Source organism: Balaenoptera acutorostrata, chromosome 5 (genome assembly GCF_949987535.1).
Source record: "Balaenoptera acutorostrata chromosome 5, mBalAcu1.1, whole genome shotgun sequence".
In the NCBI taxonomy this organism is placed as follows: Eukaryota; Metazoa; Chordata; class Mammalia; order Artiodactyla; family Balaenopteridae; genus Balaenoptera; species Balaenoptera acutorostrata.
The window spans coordinates 106,843,512-106,849,906 of NC_080068.1; positions in this window are offsets into that span (position 1 = coordinate 106,843,512).

Here is a 6,395-nt window from a genome sequence, read left to right on the forward strand (position 1 = left end):
CCAGCCCTTCTCTCCTGTGACCCCAGGGTCCTCCATCCGTCCAGCTGACACTGGGAGGCCATTGGGGGGTGGTGGTGGTGTGCGTGTGCACACGATCAGATTAGTGTCCCAAGGAGGGAGCAAGGGCTGGAGGGCCAGTCATGGAGGAGAAGTGCTCCAGCAGCCTGCTGACCCCTTCCTGGTCTATATTTTCAGTCCACAGACTGGAGAGCAGTAACTGTGACAGGCAAATGATGCTAAGTTTCTCAGCCTCAGGTATCCTGGCATCAGCCGAGTGTGGATTGATTTTTAAGCATCTACACACCACTGCAACCTGACCTTTGAGAATCCTCTCTTGCTTCAGACATGCACATAGAAAGGTCACATTGATTGTTTCCCAAATCCCCGCATAAACATTTGCTTGGCTGGCTGAGAACCTCGTTCGCCTGTGTAAATTAATATAATTTATAATTAATTTAAAATTAATTGCATTTATAATTAATTTATAATTAATTGCATTTGGCAGGGCTTCCCGTCCACAGCCCGATGCCAGCTTCGGAGGCTCTGGCTTTTCCTGTTGATGGTCAGCAGGTCCAGGCAAAGCTTTCGGGCTTCTCCAAGCAATGCCCCCTTTCCCTGACTCATGTCCACAGGTGAGGCCTGTGAAGGCCCCGCCCTGCCCTCCAGGCCCATCTCCCCGCTCCCTTGATGTGTCCTAGTCTTGGCGGTTGCTCACACCTATCGAGCAACATTGATGGCTGACGTAACACTTGCTGTGAGCCAACCTCTTTCCCAAGTGTTTTCCACACCATCACTCATCCACACAACTCTTGGCAGAGCCCTATTCAGTAGTTGTTATTATTAACCCCATTTTACAGATGTAAAGACTGAGGCCAAGAGCTGCTTGCAAGGGACAGAAATAAAATTGGAACCAGGCATCTGGCTGGAGAGTGTATCTCCTTTACCTGTACGTGGTACGCTGTCGGGCACTGAGCCATCTGACAGTGTCCTGGATGCTCTGGGGGGGTCACGCCACCACACCTCTGCTGGAGCTGTTCTCTCCTCCCGACACCCTCCTTGCCCTTCCTCTCTTCATCTGGCAACTCCAATTCCTCTTCCACATTTCTTCTTAGACCCTCTATTCCAGAAGTCTTCCTAGGATCGGGCCCGTCGCTGGTAACTGTGGGGAATTCTCAGTTTGCACCCAGGGTTTGTCCACCGTTGGAGGAAGATTGCTTCTCATCACTGCTTTTGGCCAAGCATCCGCATCCCTTTGCTTTTGTCCATGGCAGACCTTCCCTCTGTCTTCCCCAGGCCCCACCCCTGCCCTCTGGTTGGCCACCCCAGCTCCCTGCGTGAGACTGGAGCATAGTCCATAGGTTTATCCTGTTTGCTTATTTTAGCAGGAGAGTAATCAGAGGTGGGGTGACTTCAAGATCAAAACAAATCCCACTTTGTGAGCAGCCAGGACGTTTGCTCTGGGGCCCTGCCAAGTACCTCCACCCCACCTCTGCTCCCACTTCCAGCCTAGGACTGGTAGTATCTGACCATTTCATTCCCCAAACAAGAGCCATGAGAGAACTTTGCCAAACGATATTTTAAAAACATTCAACCACAAGGAAGGAGGATTATTCTACAGCGGAGAATCCCAGGTGCTGCTGAGAAGCCGGTCACGTGACCCCAGGTGCAGGAGCTGGTCCAAGGCTGTTTCTGCCCAACTACCTGCGTTTTCAGGTAAGTTACCTAATCTTTGAAGACTCCCCTTTGTCATCTTAAAGATGGAAGAAATCATTTTGTTCTGAATGAGTCTCAGGGTTGTTTTGAAGCACAACGTGTATCGTGGGTCAGTGTGTCCCCTGGGCTCTGCCAACTGCAGAGCGTCACAGAAAATACGGGGGCCATGAGAATGGGGGCGACCCCAGGTCTGAGGTGGGACGGAGAGAGTTGGACTCCCTCTTCAGATGGATCCCTCGGCTGTGTCCACACTCTGAAGGGGACACATTCCAGGGCCCAGTATCCTCGGAGGAAGCACAACCTGTGGCCGGAGATAAGCAGGAGCTATAAATCCATTTTACGAGGCCTGGAATCGCTGTCTGCACACGCGGCATCCTGGCTGCAGCGAGGGAGGCTTATCAGCGATTTCAGGAGGCCTGTGACACCGATAAGACGGAAACCAGGGCTGTGAGCTGCCTGTGACAGCAGCGGGGCCTGCGCGAGCCACAGCTCAGCGGTGCCAGCGGCAGTCAAGAGCATCCTTTCCCGGGGCCGTGATCCTCCGCCGGGAAGCCCCTCGGAACAGGGTTTTCAGTTTGTCAGCGTGGTACCGTGGTTCTGCATAAATTTTCCAGCATTGAAAACTGTGCATGCGAATTTATTATTATTTTTTTGCTCATATGTGTCATAACCATGGGCCTTCCAGAAAACGAGCAGGACCTGATTTTACAGTAATGATTCCTTCATTATCTCTTCACTTTAAATCAAAACCACACCATTCTTCGTCTTATAAATATGTTGCTCCAGGGGGTGAACTTGCTGAATCACTCCAGAACTTTCCATTTGAAACTGGATGGAAGAGGAAGAGGTTTGGGAGGGACGAGGTGTGAGGAGTTGGCAGTGTGGGGAGTCTAAGAGGCAGGAAACCTCGAGGTACACAGTGGGAGACCCAGAGGAACTGGTCTAGAAATGTGAATTCGGGGATGGGGGCCAGGGCAGGAAGAGGAAGGAGGGAGGGAGGCTGATCTGCCTGGTGGGAACGTTCTATTGAGTCTGTGGGCTGGAGCAGAGAATTTTCTGAAGATGCCAACGAGAAAGGAACACAAGGAATAAAGACTATGTGGAACAGAAAACACAAATCGCCAGATAGACATTTGAAGGGATGTCAACACAAGAAAAGATGCCAGGGACATCATTTCTGGGCCTGAGACCCTTCTACCTTTATTTTTTCCTTTTCTCAGAGAGCAGATAGGATTGCCAGGTGAGGAGTCGTGAGGATATCAGATAATGTTCTTCCATCAGGTCGCCAGGAGATGGGCATCCCACACGGATGTCTTCTTCTGGTACCTGGAGTAGATCAGCATACAGTTCCTGCTGGGGTACAGTGGGTAGTGGGGGGACCCAGACGTCCTCCAGGCCCTGGCCAGCAGCTGGGGTGTGGGGTGTGGGACTGTGCTGCTGGGTACTAGCCCAGACCACCCTGCTGGGAGTGGGGAGCGCAGACCAGGGAGGGGAGTATTCAGGCTTTGCAGGTTCTGCAATGAAGCAGTTGTGTGACCCCGGCCAGTCTCTTTCCCTCTCTGAGCCTTTTGAGCAAATGTCTAAGCTCCCACCTCGCCCCTTGAGCTCCCACATGCACAATGCAAGTCCTGAAATGTCCTCCAAGGGAGTCTTATCAGGTAATTCCTCCATCAATGGAAAGAACAGTGGGCTCGGCGTTTGGAACCCTTGGTATGAGCACCAATCCTGCCACTTCTTGGCTGGGTTACCTTTGGCAAGTTACTAAACCTCTCTGAGTATAGTTTTCTCCCAAAAGTTCTCTCTGGCTCTGCGTTACACAGCAATGTTCAGCTATACTCTTCACAGGAGGAAATGGTACCTTATGCTAGAAAAGCGGGGGGGAAAAGTAATAATTGAATAATTGAATCATTTATTGGAAGGGGATTTCAGTTATTCCAATGAATAGAATGGTTATATTCACATTTTAAATTCTGGAATATTGGAAACATACTGAAAAAAAGACAGAAAATTATAAATAAACACCACAACTCTGATCCAGTAAATGTTAACCTTTTGTCATGCACACTTAAGCTTTTAAAAAAATCCAATATTACTGATAAAGGTGAAGTTCTGTTTCCCTCCCTGTGCTGCTTCCTCTTCCCCATTCCCAGAAGCAACCAGTCACATGAATGCGAAGTGTTTCCAGTCCATTCTCCTGTGCTTCGAAGGAGTTTTTGATAGTCTTAAGTACATACAGTTATTCTGGGGGACATACTCTCCTGAAACCTTTTTTCTTATTAGACAATAGGTTTTGAGATCAGGGTTTGTTGAATCATGGGCAGCTGATTCATTCACATTAACTGCTGTGTAATATTTCATGGAATGAATATATCAGAGTTTACTCATTTTTCTGAGGGACTTTTAGGATCTTTCTTTTTCTTTTTTCCATTATAGCCAATAATGAGGTGGTAGTGAACATCCTGGTTTATATCTCCTTGTGAGAGTTTGCCTGAGATATATTCCCAGGAAAGAAATAGCATGACCAAATATCATGAAATTGCTCTTTAAATAATTTATATCAATTTACACTTCTGAAAGCAGCCCATGAGAGGTCCTGTTTCTCCTTCTCCACACTAACCATTGGTATTATGAGACTTCATTTTTCTTCCTACTTGAAGGGTATAAAACTGTATCACACTGCTGTTTTAACGCGCCTCTCTCTGGTTGCTAGAAAGGTTCAACATCTTTTTCGTATATTTAAACGGCCATTATGGTTTCCTGTTCGATTATTCAGTCCACATCCTGCCCATCTTTCTATATCTTTCTTATTGATTTGTAGGCAATTTGGATAAGATTAGTTATTAGCTAACATACTATTTTTCCAATCGACAGGGCTTTTCTTTAGCTTTGTTTATTGTGTCTTTTAAAATCTTATGTTATATTTTTTAATGTTTTCTTTATTGAATATATTCCTTGGATCTTGTTTAAGAATTATTTCCTTATCCTAATAACACAAAGATAGTCTGCCATGTGTTGTTCTAAATATTTTAAAATATTGCTTTACTTATTAAGTCTGTCATCCCTCTCAAATTTATTTTTGTGTATAAGAGATAAAATTTCCATTTTTTCTAAGTGGATATCCTATTATCCCAGCAGCATTTATTGTATTGCTTATTATTTTTCCACTGATTTGTCATGTATTCTCAGCAATAGACCAAATTTCATTTGTTTTGTTCCACTGGTTATTTTTTTCCCCTGCATCAATAGGCCAGCGTACTAATTTCTACAATATTATTACAAGTCTTGATATCTGGTAGGGAAATTTCCCTCCTTCCCTTTTTCCTTTTCAAAATTTAGTTAATCTTTTACATTTTTCTATAAATTTTAGGCTCAGCGTATCAAGATCTGTCCTGTTGGGATGTTCACTGAATACATTGAATTTAAGTTGAGATTCATAATCATGGCTTATCTCTTTATTTATATAGGACATTCTTTTATGTCCTTTAATAAAGTTTTAGAATTTTCTCCATAAAGCCTGTACACATGTTTACTTATATTTATTCCCAGGTACCTTATGGTTTTTACTGCTATTGTAAATGGGATTGGTTTTTAAACTACATTTTCCAATTAGTTTTTGATGTGACTGCTATCCATTTTTATTTTTTACTTATTAAATATTGACTAAATAATAATATTTTTTCTAAAAAGGCCTATCTTCTGTCCTGAATTTTATCTTAAGCACTTTCATGAACTAAAAAGCTTTCTCCCATATGTTTCTATCCCCCAAAATATATTTTATGTTTTGCCTGCAAAAGTCCATTACATTAACGAAATCATTCTGCATGTCTTCTGCTACTTATGTTTCCTCTTCACTGTAGGTACCTGAGATTCAGCAGTGTTATTACGTGCCATTGTAACATATTCTGTGTCATTATCATTATCATTATATGACTCTACAACAACTTATTTTTCCATTGATGGACTTTTGGGTTGTTTCCACATTTGCTATTGTAAACATTCTGTCATGAACTTAGATATATTTGGGGCACACTTGTGCAAAAATTTCTCTAGGGTATATTCTAGGGTTAAAATTGCTGGGTCATAGGGTATACACATCTTCAAATTTACTAGGTAACATCAAGTTGTTTTTCCAAATATCTGTCCCACCAGCAGTATGTCAGTTGCCTCGTTTCCTCACCTACACTTGATATTGTCATATTTTAAATTTTTAGGCATGTTTGTAGATACAACGGGTATTTAATCAAAGATTTGCTTTTAAATCTATAAATGGAGATCACTTGTCCTAATCCACCCATCCTTCAATGTTGGCATAAGAACTAAAGTTAACAAAGGGAAAAATAGATATGAAAACATTTTGTAAATTGCAAAGTTTTCCACATACTTAAGAAGTTATCATCATCAGTAAATTGAGAGTATCCTAGAGAATCAATAGACAATGTTACAGCACAGCTCCAGACCCTTCCCCTCTCGAGCTAAATGATTTCCAAGCTCAGAATGTCTGTAGACCTGTAGGCCAGAGGAAGGATGCCCAGCGACAGTGATCTGAGCCCATCTTCTGAATAAGGAACATCTTCCAATTTTATAGCATCTTCAGCTGGGTTGATTCTGGAACCTTGGGATCAAGATGAAGTGAATTAAAAAGCAATAACGTGAGCATGTTTTCTTGTTTTTGGGTGGCAGCC